General features: G+C 37.6%; 1 protein-coding gene and 1 long non-coding RNA gene across 7 annotated transcripts in view; one reads left to right on the top strand and one right to left on the bottom strand.

Annotated features, from left to right (window-relative positions):
* LOC134227513 (putative uncharacterized protein DDB_G0271606) overlaps positions 1 to 16,391 on the top strand; it is a 441,623-nt gene that overhangs the window by 240,173 nt on the left and 185,059 nt on the right. The window lies entirely within an intron of this gene.
* Positions 7,841 to 8,740, bottom strand: LOC134224476 (uncharacterized). The gene is made up of 3 exons (XR_009982949.1): positions 8,649 to 8,740; positions 8,144 to 8,214; positions 7,841 to 8,068 (listed from the first exon to the last, which is right to left on the bottom strand). It is a non-coding gene; the product is annotated as an uncharacterized LOC134224476 (long non-coding RNA).

The following is a 16,391-nucleotide window of genomic DNA, read 5'->3' as shown; positions in this document are numbered from 1 at the left end:
ATGGGGTTTATTGTCAGTTCTTGTAATTCGATCTTGAAAACCATTCCTAGAGCGGAATAAAACTTGAAATGTTACTTGGGTGGTGACTACTCTTATCAAGACAGAGTTCTCTCCCTCCTACTTTGAGCAGTTACTATTGTACGATTTATAGTTAAATTCCAATGAATCAGTAATGATTAAGTCATGCGTACGGTGATCACAACTATCCTAATTAAAAATGATTTTGTTATGTATCCTGCTGTCCAAGAAAAGCACCATCATCGCAATGTGGATAAATCCGATGATTCATGCGTACACTACTTCAGTTTTCAAACCATTGAAACATACGATACTTAATGGATTTAAGTTTAATGTTTCATCTGATGTTTCATAAACCGAGTCACACACATTTCTAATTTACCATTAGTTTTTTTTTTTAATTTTAGAACCTGGTTGAAAAGATGACCCAGATTAAGTTATGGAATCTCTCGAAAAAGTGTATTATCTAATGCTAGTCATGCAATTCATATGCAATTGGAGCTCTGCAATCTGCATTATCAACCATCATCAACATCACTAGTATCATTATTATCCCAACCGACTAGTGTACATTGAGCATCGGCAAGAAAATGTCTAATTAGATGCGAATGAAAGGCATATTCAAGAAGCTTAAAATGAAAGCCATCTTATGCTAATTTTTCTTATTCACCAGACTTATGCAGCCAGGTTGCACCATGGGTGAGATTGCCGTTTTCGCCGGTGATAAAAAGAATACGCATAGTCTTTTTCTTCGGAATAGATTCTGTTTCCAATTCAGATTGTTTCATCTGTACAAATGTTACTTCAGATTTTCAAAGAACACTCTAATGCCTATACTACTTCGCAAAAAAGGCGATCGATTTTCTTGATTGACATCCGGATTATCTTCTTCTTCCACTCCTTGGTCAGCCCAACCGCACTATGTCATTATTCTTAGGAAATATTTGTAACGGCCCTACTACCTAATCCGTCACTGATATTGACATCAATTATCTCTCATTTCCAGCAGTGTGCTTCGGTGTCGCTTCTAGCGACCGATTACTTCTTCCTGGAAAATCACCTGATCCTGCACACTGACAGAAGTAGGTATCGCAGTGGCACTCAAAAATGACTGCCGGGGCGTGCACTGAAGTGAGCGCAATGAAGGAGTTCTCAAGAAAGACTAACTTGTTGACCTATTTTTCCCCCGCCGTGGAAGGTGAATCGACGGAAGGGCGTTTTGTGTGCGCGTAGGAATGTGTCTCTTGGCTCGGTGGAATCTGAAAAGAGCATCTGTCGGGCGAGAAGATACTTAATTGCCAAGGGGAAATGCAGCCCTGCCGCTTGTAGTTGTGTCTTCATAAAATGAAGACATTAGCAAAAGTTAGTCTTGTCCCTAGAGTTAGCGTGAAGTGCAATGCAACACTGCAGGAGCACCGCACCGGAGGCGAGGGTGGATTTGCACGACAGAGTGGGCACATGTTGCACCCGCATTCGCCAACTGCAAGTCAACTGGATGTTGCACAGTTTATCTCGGAATATTTATCGTGCCATTGAGCGTCTGTAGTAGCGGTAGTGGAATGTCATTAAGATGGAATAAGTTATGCGCAACACTTTACACCGACAGACTAGGGTATCCAATCATGGTTTGAACCAAATGGCGGGTTTCAGATGAACCGTCAAAACAAAGTTGATTTATTTCATTAAAAGGACATGTTAGAACTGAGATTTCTAGTTTATATGGAAGCTTAGTTCTTTATTTTTCTAAAAACATTCTGGATGCACATAATTATGCTTAGTTTCATTGGAAAACCTAATAATTACATAACTTTGATTCGTACCATGGTTTGAACTACACTGTTAATGGTTTGAACTAAAATCGTACCATGGTTTGAACTACTACAGCAGCATGCAGCTCCTAAATATAATACTAATCACATGCATGAAACGCCGAGGAAATCTATAGAAAAGCAAATTTGTTTTACTATTCATCTTCTCTCATTAGATTAGTAACTCGAAACGTGTGAAAATCGTCTAAATTATCGATAAGAAAATTACGATTTTTTCATATTGGAAATGTAAACAAAATGCTCCAACTAGCGCATGCAGCGCTCCTAGCGGACAGCAGCAGAACATGACTGCATTCACAGGTTCAAACCATGGTACGAATTTAGCTCAACCCATGATCTGTTTTTCCCTTGTATAAATGTTACTATTTTAATTTTTTAAAACTGTTTCTCAATTGTATGATGATGTCAATCGATTACAGATAAAAATAGCGTTCTTTTATATACTGATCTTACTCCTGTGTCATAAAAATGCGTCCTTTACGAGATTTTTGAAATTATGCCACTGGTGGGGAATTTAGCGCAAATTCAGGACGTTTTTAAATCGCTTTATTTTATTACTTAAACAATATGTACAAATGTTTAGATAAACTCTTTTACTTCCAGTATACCTAATTATGCCTTTCATGCTGTTTAAGGTTCATTTCCTGCCAATGAGATGGTAATTTCTACTGATTTCAAAATGGTTCAAACCATGATACGCTTTTCACTAGTTCAAACCATGATTGGATACCCTAGTTCTTTTTATCTGTCGCGAGTAGAGCGTGTAATCCATCAAGCCCGGTAATGACACTAGCAGTTGGTAACTTTTTGGTTGTTAAACCGGAGAGAAACTAAGTGTTGCGAGCAAGTGTTAATTAATTTTGACGGTAAACAAGCTCAACTTTCCCAGCTTCTCAGTTCGCACCTTTTCGCACCGATAATACTTCTAAGTTTTAAATTGCGGCTGGATTTTTTGTGCAGCGGAACTTTGTCATGACACCGCGAGGATCAGAAACAAGATAGATTACCTTTTTTGTTCGCAACCACGGGGATGAACTTTTGAACGGTAGGGAAGCGTTGCAGTTTAACTTTTCCTGTTTCCTTGCTGGAAACAGTTTTCTTAAGTGGTTTAACCCCAGAATGGAGAGGAAAATTTTCCTGATGATGTGCACTTCTAACCTTCCTTCGTTTCAGATTGAATTTTAGTGACAAAAGTTAAATCGAATAGGAACCTTATTTTTCAGATCAGCCTTATGATTTTATCCGTGTTAGGCTTGGAAAATGCTGATAATGCGATTTTCTTTTGAAAATTCGATTAATTCTAAAAACATATTTCTTTTTTCGATATATCTAATGCTTGTTCCTGAGTCGAATCTTTTACAGTATGGTGAGTGTTAACGGTCATCTAAAATGATTTCGCAGCTTTTTTTTGTTGAGCAATTAAGAGTTTTTCGCAAGCTTCTTATACAAGCTTATTATATATGTGGTCGGTTGGATGATTGCAGATAAATCGACCTTACCTATCATCTGTAAACATAATATGTGAAACATGACGACTGGCTAGAATGTTTCTTTGTAGAGATCTCTTTTCTTGTAGGAACCATACAAGTACTCCCAGAAGGCTTTAGTATTTCGGTCATCCTTTTCATTTACTTAGCTTACATCGGAACAGATAACACTGAATCAACAATTTGACGCCGTAATCGCAATTCGAGGCCACTTCTCTCTATCCTCGAGTGCGCTGACCAAATCACACACTCCGTCCACCTTGTTTGCTGCGCTCCACGCCTTCTTGTACCTACAGGATCGAAAGCGATCTTTGCAAAGTTTCTGTTCGGCATTCTTACAACGTGGATACTGGGTTGGATACTGGGTTCGCCGTGGTGTTGGGCAAGCTTGTTCATTCTTTTTCATTCTTTTTCGCCACATACCGTTCTCTTGCAAATCGCTAAAGACGGTCATAAGGAACCGTCTTTCGAACACCCCAAAGTGGTTGGAAGTCCTCCTCGAGCATGATTCAAGATTCATGTCCGTAGACGAAATGGAAAACTAAATCGACCGCGTTCTAATCTACGGAAAATTCTTCTCTGACGTCACGAACGTCCGCACTTACCGCAGTGCGAATTTTGAATCCGACCACTACCTCGTTGCGGTATGCATGTTCCCAAAACTCTCGACGGTATACAACACGCGGAGAAGCCGAACGCCGCGGCTTAACTTTGGGTGACGTGCACCCATGGATTGAATTGGATGGAGAAGACTTCTTTGTTCTACACAGGCGGTTCCGGCCTTAGTCTGAGCAAATAAATGAATCATATATTTGGTGCGGGTATGAATCTTTTTAGGCCGCGATTTCTTCCGGAGTCCTTTTAAAATGTTTGGCCGACAATGTAATCCGCGCAACAAATAAGCTGACTGGATCTGTTGAGAATCGTAGCCTGGCTGTTACACCCGACTCCCCGCATGATACCTTTTAGCGCAATATTGAACAGCAGACAGGAAAGTTCATTACCTTGTCGTAGTCCTCGCCGAGATTCGAACGAACTGCAGTATTCGACCGGAATCTGTGTTTCCATCTTCACACTATCGGGAGAAAGGCAATAGAGGATGCGACGCATTCTTTTAAAATGGGCAGGCGATAGTGAATGGATCTCTTCTTTAAAAAAAGGCGTTTTCCCGGAATAGTGAAATAGTGGATGTGATGCTTTCTGTAAAAGTAGGCGTTTGCCCGGGATTAGGCAATGGTCGATGTGGTTCTCTTCTTTGGAAGTGGGCGTTTTCCCGGAATAAGGCAATGGTTGCTGTGATTTGTTCTTTAAATACAGGCATTTGCCCGAAATTAGGCAATAGTGAGAATGATTCCTTTCTGGCCGATATGAATCCATTCTTTGTAAGTAGGCGTTTTCCCAGGACAAGTAGGCGTTTGCCTGGAATAATGCATTGATGGATGTGATTCCTTCTTTAAAAGTAGGCGTTACCCCGAAAAAGCTCACTGATGCAAGACATTATAGTGCCGTGTGAACTAGATATCTCTAGTTTACCAACAATAAATCAAGAGTTAGAAGGATAGAGTCAATCTTTGCATCGTCAAACCCTTGTATTAGCATGCCTATGTAATATATAATGATCCATGCCAATTCCTACAAGTGAACCAATATAAATTAGCTATCGAATGTAATAAAGAGAGTAGTTGTATCGAATCGTTACCAGAGAACAAACATCTATCAGTGTTTTTTTGTCCAGTGTACAAGTCCAAAGGGAGATTACCCACAGAAGCCAAGGTGCCTTCTAGAACCAACAATCGTTAGTTATTGGTTACGTTTTTCCAGAATAAGGCAAATGGTGGGTGTAATCCCTGATTTAAAAGTAGGCGTTTTCACGGAATAAGGCAATAGTATATGTGATTTCTTGTTCGTAAGTGAGCGTTTGTCCGGAATATGACTATGGTGGATATGACCCGTTTTTTATGGAGGCGTTTTCCCGAAATAAGGCAATGATGAATGTGACCCCTTCCTCGGAAGTAGATCTGCTGTTTCGTTTGTAAATCCTTCCAAAAAATGTCTACCATCAGTCTTTATTTATCAGAATATTTCCTCGATCTACTTTATCTATGCGATATTTATTTACGCCAAGATCTATCCCATTGATATGAATATTTATATTTATTTGTGTTTCACATGAATATATTTTATTATTGAATTTTTCTTTATTCTTATCATATGGCTTTCTTTCGAGTTTCTCATATTTATATTAAACTAGTCGACCCGGCAGACGTTGTCCTGCATAGTAGGCGAAAAAATGCGTTCTGAATTGCCCAAGCGAAATTGCTATACAAATCTTAATTTCAGTTTTTCACGATTTACTCAACGTAAGTCTTGATTTTCGTAAGAAGAAGCATCATATAAACCCGTCGGAAACTATAACGAATGTTTCTGCTGAGGAAATGAAAAAAATCCATCCAGCCGTTTTTGAGTTATGCGGATACGAACACAGACCATTTCATTATTATATATCAAATTTTGTTTCACCTGATAATGTTTCCTCGTTGACTTTTTCCTTCTTTTAATCATAGGCTATTCTTCCGAGCAGTGAGATCACAGTACACCGCGATAAGAAGTAGTCGTCATTTTTCCGTCTCCCGATTTTTTTCATAAGTGAATTTCAGTGAAAATTAAACAGAAAAATTGAAAAAAATGTGCTCTTTGGTTACAAATTCCTGGAGATAATGGTGCAATTTACAATGTTTAGGTGAATTCCAGTTATATTCGTTGAGCCGTTTCCTTTTACACCATCTGTTCTATTTTCTTCAACGATGATTTGCATCCGATTGACAACTAAACAGAACTAAATACGAACAGCATTACCTTCATCTACTTTATATGAGTTCTACATCAATATGCTGTCGATAGCATTTTCTGTGAATACTTAAATTATAGGAGCCGCGCGCGGGTGCTGTAACCAGATAAGCGCTCATCTTAACCCAGTCCCAGATTATCTTATATACACCTTCAAAACAATAAATGCCAGTTTAGATTACATAAATATGTAGCTTAAACATATACCCTATAATTTCTATGAGTGATAGACATTTGGTGTTTTCCACAAAATATTTCACGGGGACTTTTGCTTAAGTAGCTAGTTGTAAAAATCTTCTTCTTCAATGGCTCTACATTCCATTTGAAACTTGCCCTGCTTTTCAATGTGGTATTCTATTAGCATTTCCTCAGTTAATGATTATTAATTGATAGCTTCTCTATGCCCGCCATTTCATGAGTATGTCTCTTGTGTTTTAATGTACAGCAGGCTAAATATTCCCAAATTTGGAAATAATGATTTAGAACGGTAAATTATAGAAAAACGTATTGTACATTATATTGAAATTCGTGCTTCTCACTGATTTCACTATATTTATTATATGAGTTGTATGAATTATATCTATACATACTACTACTTCGAAATCATACTGGGTCAGACTGAGGATCATAATCGTCGACTCAGGCCTGGCCATTTCATGACTTTTTTTTTACAAGAATTAACGATGCGCGTCGTCAATAATATTGTTTTCTATGTGAGTGTGAGATATGTTAACTTTGCCATCATAGTTTTTTTTCTATTGATATGACTGTTAGTATAAGTGAAGACAAAATTTTCAAAACGACTTATCTGCTTTTGTAAACAAAGATTCTAACGACGATTTGACGAATCTGATAGCTTTCCCACGCAAACCAGCACCATCAACAGGTAGCACATATCTTCACCTACCTATTGGTGGTGTTGGTTTGCGTAGGAGAGCTATCAGATTCGTCAAATCGTCGTTAGAATCTTTGTTTACAAAAGCAGATAAGTCGTTTTGAAAATTTTGTCTTGAAGTATCATATAGAAGAAAGTTCACTGTCTCATTTAGTTGTTTATTTATTTAATTAAACACATGGTGGAACTTTTTTTTAGAGATAATATTGTTATTTGGGGAATTTAGTTCTGATGAATTTCGTCGTATGTATTTATCTCTGACTACATTTTCAGCTGCACCCGTAGGTCGGCGCGCGCGAAGCTGGTAGCGGTGGTCAGCCGTTCCCGGATAAAAAATATCATTAAAATATCATAAATTTTATTGTTACAACACCATTTAAAACCTAGTTTTTACCATTGAATATAATGGAATTTTGACAATAAAATCACATGAGAAATAATGGTTTTCCACGATAAAATGAATGGTAAATGGGACTTTTACAATAAAAAAGGGGGGTTGTTATGTATCTTTACAATAAAAAAATCGAAAATTTTCCATACAAAATTTTGAGCAAAACAATTGATTTTACGGTTCTTCAATGGGATGATTTCGAGCGACAAAATAATAGAAAACATTGTGTTTGAAATGTTTTCAATTACTGATTCTATTGTTTTACAATAGAAATACAACAGTATTTAGAATACATTATACTCCAACATTACAATAAAAATACAATACAATTATTTGTTTTACAAATTATTTTATTTTCAATTTAATTTTAAATCAGTTTAAACTTCATTTTCACTCATTTTACCTCGCTTTGCTGTAGGGACTTCCGAACCGAAGTTTCTTCCAAAGTTTTATCTGTCAAACTAAATGATGCGTTGTTTAGGCGAATCAAGCGCACTACTTTCGAAGTTGGGTAAGTTGCCTGTATCTGGAGAAAAATCCAACTTCGGTATAAAAAGCGTACTAACTTTGTTCCGGATAGACAATACATGTAATTACAAACCTGTGAAAAATGTAAATTATAAAAGAATGTTAGTTTTATTAGAAAAAGTACGTCGAGAAGAAAGTAAAAAAATACCTGCATCAGTTCTTATTATATCCCGTTGGTGAGATTAGCCAAGCATCAGTATTTCATCATAAGCTTCATTTCTGTAAAGGAACAAGGATACATGTTACCAGGTATGTCATCAGGTATTATGACGATAATTTTTTTTATTTATTTTTTGTTCGGGATGAACCACTGCGTCCATTATGTAAATTGTACTTTTGTAGTATAAGATTACGATTACCGGTGGTGAGTATAAGCCGTTTGCCAGCCCTGTATCATTACTTGACACTTTACCGGTCGCTACTAAACGCGCTAGGTGACCAAATTTAGCAGCGCGACCGTTGCTATTTGATGAACTATCAAATGTCAAACGTCACCGGTACGGAATGCAGCCACCAAAATGATAACCGAGAATAGTAACCGATGCGAAAAATTTTGACTAATCTACAATGATAGCACGGCGAGTGTGATCAAAATACTCGCGCTCAGGCCCAGTAATGATGCTCTAACGCACTCTAACACTTTAGATACTTACCACGGTGCAGAAGCCATAGTGATCTACCATTGCCCAGCACCAGAAACTGTAATGAAAAAGACACTTTCTGCACCATACAGTTTCATTATTTTCATTATAAACAAAACTGTACACGCTCAAATGAATCCAGCCATTCTCCGAGTAAAATGATAAGCAAAAGTTTTTGTTCCCTTTAATTTTTTTGAATTCCAATTTTTATTGCATAACATTTCTAGACCTGAAATATGAAAATATATTACTTGAGAATCGGTATAACATTTTTATTCATTTAATAAGCAAAGCTATTGTAATTTTATTGTTTTCAATTGTTATTTCAGCAATATAATAAATCCATGAAATATTTCAAAATTATATTAATTCAATTACATTTGACGAATTTCCAGATAATCCAAACCGAATACTTTCATAATTTGTTTAGTTTTTGGATGTGCAATACCAAACATAAGCAAACAAACAAACAGTATTTGTAACATTTAAATATATTGTTATGTTAATGTGAGTACAATAAAGATCTTTTACAACCGTGAACATTTTACAATAAGCGTACAATAGTTTGTATTGTTTACCACACAATCTATTGTATTTCAATGGGTTATGTCATTCAAGTTACTGTAAATTTTTATCCGGGTTGCCTTCGAGTGATTAAATAGTTGAGCAGTATATTTCGTTTGAGTCGATTACATGCTTGTTCGTTCTGAGAGAAAAATAATGAATTACGAAACAACCCTCAAGAAGTCGTCGTCGTCGTTTTTGGATATAAGATTCACCTCACAATGCATTTGTACTAATAATAAACAATTCCATATTTTTTCGGGACTGTTTCTACGCGTTATGAATATTACAAAAAGGATTCACATTGCTGTCAATTCACTGTGAGCGATGCATATTCTCGCGTTAAAGAAATAATATTGTAGGCGTTTTAGTTACGAAACAAATGAACATTCACTCACTTTGAGCCATCGATTGCTTATCCTCGCGGTGGATGAACAATTTGAAGTGCACGATCGAACGCGTTTGAAAGTACACAAGGAGTTCCGCGTTATTTTGTTTTACCTTGTATGATAGAAAATTATAAATAATTAGTACGCTATTGAACGTTTTTGAAAAAATGATCTCGAGATTTGCGTTGTTTCGTTCTGCTTTGTAGTTCATATTCACTACACGTTACACACGGCAACCGTTTATCAAAACGAACCCTGCTATAATTCCTACCACCTATATCCAATATCCCAGTGATTTCTCGTGGAAGTGCAGATGACTCGTCGGCTTCTATCAAAGCGAGTATCACGTCAACATTTCCTACCCATTCCTCAACCTGCATTCGGACACGGCCGGCGTCGGTATTGCCTTAATTTTTGTTTACCATTTTTTACACATTAAGTATGATGTTAGTCCCAAATATCATCTGTTGGTTCTCTGTGTAATTACAGCTGACCTGACAATAACGGAGGAGCAACCGTGGGCGGTCAATCATGCTCATGCTTATGCTCATGCTTTTAATAGGCTATTTTTCCGAGCAGTGTTGGGAAATGTACATTAAAACACTCTGATTATGCGATTATTTACATTTCATCCACTCAAATTTCATGCACTAAACAAGTCGAAACAATGCCAGCGACATCGTGACATTTTTGACGTAGAACTACGTCTGTGTTTTCTATATTGGGGTACACTTTACGATTGCAAAAAATCGAAAAACGTCACGAAAATATGATAGACTTTGATCGTTTATATCTCAGCCGTTTCTAGATGGATTTTCAATTTTCTTGGACCATTCGATCAAAGAAGAGTCGACGCTTCATACCCGAAGTACACTGAAGTCGTTTTTTATGCGGTTTTCCTTACACGAATCGTTTTTTTATGTAATTTCGGGATTTCCGGGGATCATTCAGACATGTTTTGGGACTTACACGGTATTTTGCGTTGTTTTAATTCACGCGGCTCATATCCTCCGCGTAAAATCCGACTCCAGTGTGTTGTAAAATTTATGTGTGATAATATTTACTATTGAAAACTTGCTTACAGTTTAGCAACCGGTTTCGGTGAATCAGTCAATCTCGTAAGTGCATCGCAAGCTTCTTCTTCCATAGCACTACATTCCAACTGGAACTTGGCCTGCTTTTCAGCTTCTAATCTTTTAGCATTTCTTTAGTTATTAATTAAAAAAAATCTTTGCCCGCCATTGCATTAGGATGTATCTTGTGTGGCAAAGTCAATGGATACACTATGCCCAGGGTGTCGAGAATGTTTCCCACCCGAAAACATCCTAGATCCGATCGAGAATAGATCTCGCTATCTCCGAATTCTGTGCCTTTGTTCGCAAGTCTAACTGGAGACTGCAAGCCAGCATAGACGTCAAATTAATGCAACCTTCAGGGATTATAGCTGATGCAGTTCGATTCTGCTAACTTACACGCGCGTGTTTTCTCGAAAGCTTGAGGGCGTTTGACGGCAGCTTCTCGCTTACGTCTTTTGAAGAAGATAAAAGGGCTCGGAATGCTCTTCGCTGCTGCAGTGGATACGTTCTGGACAACTTTATTCGGCTCGGTTTTGGTGATTCCTAGGTGTCTGCCGGAGTAAACGAAAAGTCCGATGCAACTCACGTGAAGGAATAATAATTATTATCAATAAACTGTCAAACTTCTTTGTCGCGTCTACTCTTACTTCCTTCATAGGATGTCCACCAAATGCCGTTGACAGCCCAGCTTTCACAATATTCTTATTGGCTGGGTGCTTAGTCTCTGTTCCAGTTTGCGGCGGTGATGATTGCAGCGGTAGACTATCAGTCAGGGTTGTGCTGATCCATTCTAATACGATAATAATTGGAATTGTCATTTGATAACTATGAATAATAGGCGAGTTATCATCGGCGATAACTTTTCAAATTTTGGAATCGATTGATAATAAACACAAAATTATCATTTTAATGTAAACCTAACTTATACCAATTTAATGTCAACAATGATGTTCAAACGGATGTTAAGCATTGTGTTTTGGTGTTATGTAGGAAAATAAGTTCAAAAGTAGCATTTACCAATGCTTTGAATCGAGGTACAATTATCGAACAATTCTTAGTCTCTTGCGAGTTTTTATCAATTGATAATTTGGATATGTGATCGCTTGAGAGTGTTGTTCATCCTCGATTATCCAGGGTTCGGAATCTTCACTCAATCTCAGGAACACAGGATAAACAACGCAAATCGTTTGCTTTGGTTTCATCGAACATAAAAGTCGAAAACCTGTGCATTACATACAGCTACGTAGTTCAACGTCACCTTTGCGTACAACCCGATTGGGCTGCACCTTTGAGTTTTTAGCCGATGAGGCAAACTTTTTTTATTTTTTGTTTCGACTCGTGCCAGCGCAAACAGCACATAATCGAGATTAATTACCTGTGGCGCAAAGCCTAGAATGGGAAGAGAACATAGTAAAAGCAATCCAATACCGCATCTAGACGGGGTACTTTGATATTTTTTTGTAATTTTCAATTTTTCAGATCTCAAAAATCAGGTAGGCATACCAAAAAGTTTTTGATGTTTATCAATATTTATAAAGTTCAATACTTGTTCAAATTTTATCAAAAAATAATTCTAAACTAGAAAAATAATATTATAAAAAGGTAAAATTGATTAAATCGCGATTTTATTTTTTTAAATGAAATATGATCAGATCGGTTTTAGAATACAAAATGCCGATTTTAACCCAGTTATTTCTTCCAATCTTCTTTTCTTTCAACCTTCTATCATTTTTTCTACCGGCTTTTTCTTTCAACTTCTTGTTATTTCGTCCTTTTGTTCTTCTGACCTTTTGTCCTTCGACCTTTCGACCTTTTGTCCCTTTGACCGTTTGTCCTTTCGACCTTTTGGCACAGATTTCAAGGTTAACGATCCACAAATGGTCAATGGGAACGAACATTATTACTAGTGAATAGATTTGGGCGCAGTTTAGTTGTCATCAGATAGTGATCAGAGTCGATGTTAGGTCTTGCCGAAAAGGTGCCGTCCATCAATCAGAACGTGGTCGATTTGTAATTTGTCTGCAGTGATGATCTCCAGGTGTGCCGATACTTAAGACTGTGCTGAAGGTGCTTCGAATGACCTATTCGAACAATTCCAATTGATTTCGATCACACGGGTGACTGGCAGCTACAGCGCAGGTTCAAATTCCAGCATTACTTGCTCCATCCACCATTGGAACCCACTTCCTTCCTCTTGATTCCGTCGCCAACGAAACACTTTCTCAGGACGAATATTCTCCGTGGGGATGTAGCCATTGCTTCACAGTGACGTTATCTGCCAGTTTCCAGGTAATCACCATAACAGCCATAGGAGTCGAAGAGTAGAACACCGTCGGCCCTATTGCAATTGTGGTTGTCTACTATCTGAAATGAGTGAACAATCAGATTTGGCGGCATAGGCGTTACATCATCGCTGGTGATTTCAATGCGATACATCAAACTTGGGGCAACAGTAACGCGTGTAACGAAAAACGACAAAAAACCATTACTGGGATCGGTACTAGCAGTGCGTGGTTATATTTACCATCGACCGTCAGCTGCGAGCAGTCGAGACCGTCGAGGAGGCAACCTCGCCAACAATATAATCCAGTAACCCCTCATTTACAAAAGGTCTGCGAAATATTAACCGCAAGTACTGGTCTGTCTCAGTTAAAGTCTGAGTGCAATCGTTTCACTCACTTCAGAATTGTTAGACCTCAGAAATATTTTTTTGAGGGATCAGGGTTCATTGAATCCGTTCTGGAAGATGGAAAAAAATTGAAAATTCCGAATCAATTTCTCCGTTATCCTCCGACTATCTGCATTGCTAGTATCCCTCAGGGTAGGGAGTGCTTGCATTACAAACGTCCTTCAACCTACGACATGCCAGCACTCCGAATAGGCGGCACACTGTCTCTGATCGCAGAAGACACCTACATTGTTCAAAGCGTCATCGAATAAGTCGTCGCGAAAAAGCTTCAACGAGGCTGAAAGGAAAATATTAAAAAATCGTTTTGCTGAGACGAATAATAAGTTTAGCTTGCGTTGCGAAATATCAGGTTAAACATTTAGGTTGTGTTAGAAAGTAATTTTTAAACTATTAAAAAAAATCTCAAAATTAAAGGGCCACAACGGTACGTAATGTAAGCTTATCGACAGTTTTGGGAGAGCATTGTTGCAATCGTGATCAGTAATAATCTCATCATTGCCATTGTCATAAACCGAAAAGCGCTCTTATCGAACAGTTCATAAATTGTTGTAAATTCATAAAATGTAGTATTTGACGGTGCATCTGTAAACCTTATTTTAAAATTTAATCAATGATTTCTCGAAAGAAAATTAGATCAAGTGTCTGTTAAGCCATGCAGAAATATAAAAAAAAACATTCTCGTAATGTTCCCTAGAACCACACACAATTACTCGAGGCGAAATCTACGAAATTTCTACGTCTCGTTCCCGGCATCGGTTAACTGCGAGTACGTATCACTGATAATAAGATTACATCTCCCATAGTGTTCTCATTTCTACCGCAAATTAGAGCAGCTTTTCCGACTGCTTCCAAACCGCAAGTTATAGGTGCTGCACAGGATAAGACCGGAACGGAACGGTGAAAAATACCTTCATCTGCAGATGAATAGCGCAACGAACGAGAGGTGATGCAATTTGTGGAATTGTGGCTTGATGCGGAATCATCGCTCGTCTTCACTGTCACTTTAACATCGAACCCTATCTACAGGGGATTGGTCCTGGTTTTGGTCTTACCTGCATGTTTCGGTTTCCTGTCCAATGAACTGTTTTTCATATTATGCGAATAGTTTGGTTCTTGAATTTGGGACGCAGTTCCGAATGTAAAATTGCTTGGTTTCCATAAACCAATAACGGTAAAAAGCTCAAAGTGGAAACATGCACCTTACTCATAGATTTCCAGCTGTTATCTATAGGTACAGACCGTCGCACGTGCTATGTGGCTGTTGAGAGAAGGTTTGCGCTACCACTTCTGTAAACTGATGATGGAATTGAAACCAATCAAGCAGCTTCCATGGAGAACCTCTCGTCTACAGGGAACAATAATGAAATCGATGGCATCATGATTTAATTTCTCATAATTCAGTTTTCATGCGGCACTTTCTTGCTGACAGTTCAATACGAAGCTAGCAATAGAATAGAATTACAGCCTTGATATGAAGTATGTGCTCTATGCTCTTGTATGCGAGTTTCAGAATCTTCATTTCGCAAAACGGCTTCTCTTCCACATTGGATCATCTTCATGTTCCTTGGGGAAAGTTCTTGAAAATTTAAGCTTCTCTCTAGGTCTTGATTTTGATATTTATTTTGTGTTGAACACAATATTAATAATTAATAAAAAAAACACACACACAAATAAAGGAGAAAAAAATTGATAATTATTAAAAAGCCTGAGTTTTATGACGTACTTGGGTACATGTTTTTAAGCGTGGATAGGTTCTATTCCAGATCAACTCTTTACTTTGCTTGTCGTACTAACTTCTCTAATGACAAGTGAAAAAAAAATCTAAATTATATTATTTACATATCTAATTAAATGTCGGAGCTGCACTAACTCGTTGCTAAGATTTGTGAAAACATTTCACTGTGCAAACAAACTTAAACGGATCATAATATTCAATTTGTTCATTGTGCTATTTGTTTAATCACATAGTTGCAAAGTGAAATTTTCTATGTCTTCTGTCAATCAAACTGTGCTCAGAATATTATTTCGTTCGATTCAAACATTGATCATAAATCAGGAACGTTATAATCTGATCAATTAGTATGCGCCAGAAATAGCCAGATAAACTAAATTATTTATAGAAGAACGCGTATCGTTTGGTGTAATGAAACATGACACTACAAATTTGATTACAACAGAATGAAACCAATTATGGAAATGATGCTCCAGATTAATTTGAATGTATCAATATTGCAATCATTACTAATGCAGCATTAATTAGACGCAGTCAACTGTTGAAAAATTGGACAGTTTCGGGAATATCCTTGCATGCTGTCGTGTGAAAGCAGAACAAAAAGTTTTAATCATTCCGGCGAAAAATGTCAGAAATGATGCTCCAAAAAGGAAGCGTTTCTGCCACGCTTGACATTAAAACAATATCTTGCTTAATTAAGGATCCGCCCAAACTGTCTACCATCGTTCGAATCGAATTGGGTTTTCCCGAAAAAAAAAAAACCGGACAGCACCGCCAGCAAAGCATTGTTAATCAGGATAATTATTAGCTCGACCAGAGCTGAGCTGAATGTTTAGCAAGAATCGGTTGGGCGGTCTGCCAGGGGAAGTATTTGTTCGCCACCTGAAAGCATTGGTACCTTCCTATTGGGTGGGGTTAATCACCAGCAGACCACACGTTTCGGATATTTCCCTCGAGACTGATAAAACAGTGGGACGTGTCGTACGGATGAGCAAGCGAAGGAAAAACGACTTTTCATCGTTCGACGGTAAACAATTGTTTGCTTTAAGTGGACGTATTTCGTATTATGGATTAAGGTGAAACGAATTAGAATTCTACATAGTTGTATCTTGATGATATTAATGTATTCCCATGAGGCTTTGGCAAGTTTTATTCACTGTTTTCAGTTCAATCTTCTTTTTAGCGCTAAGAGTTTAAAAAAATGATAGAAAGAAAACCTGTCAAATCCCTCATTTCTCAATCTATAACTAGATCCTAAATTTAAATCTCATTCAAATTAGTTTTATCCAGTGCAAGACACTGGAT

Source organism: Armigeres subalbatus, chromosome 3 (assembly GCF_024139115.2).
Source record: "Armigeres subalbatus isolate Guangzhou_Male chromosome 3, GZ_Asu_2, whole genome shotgun sequence".
NCBI classification, from domain to species: Eukaryota; Metazoa; Arthropoda; class Insecta; order Diptera; family Culicidae; genus Armigeres; species Armigeres subalbatus.
The sequence above is the reverse complement of the archived record's forward strand: the minus strand, read 5'-3'. Positions and strand labels throughout refer to the sequence as shown.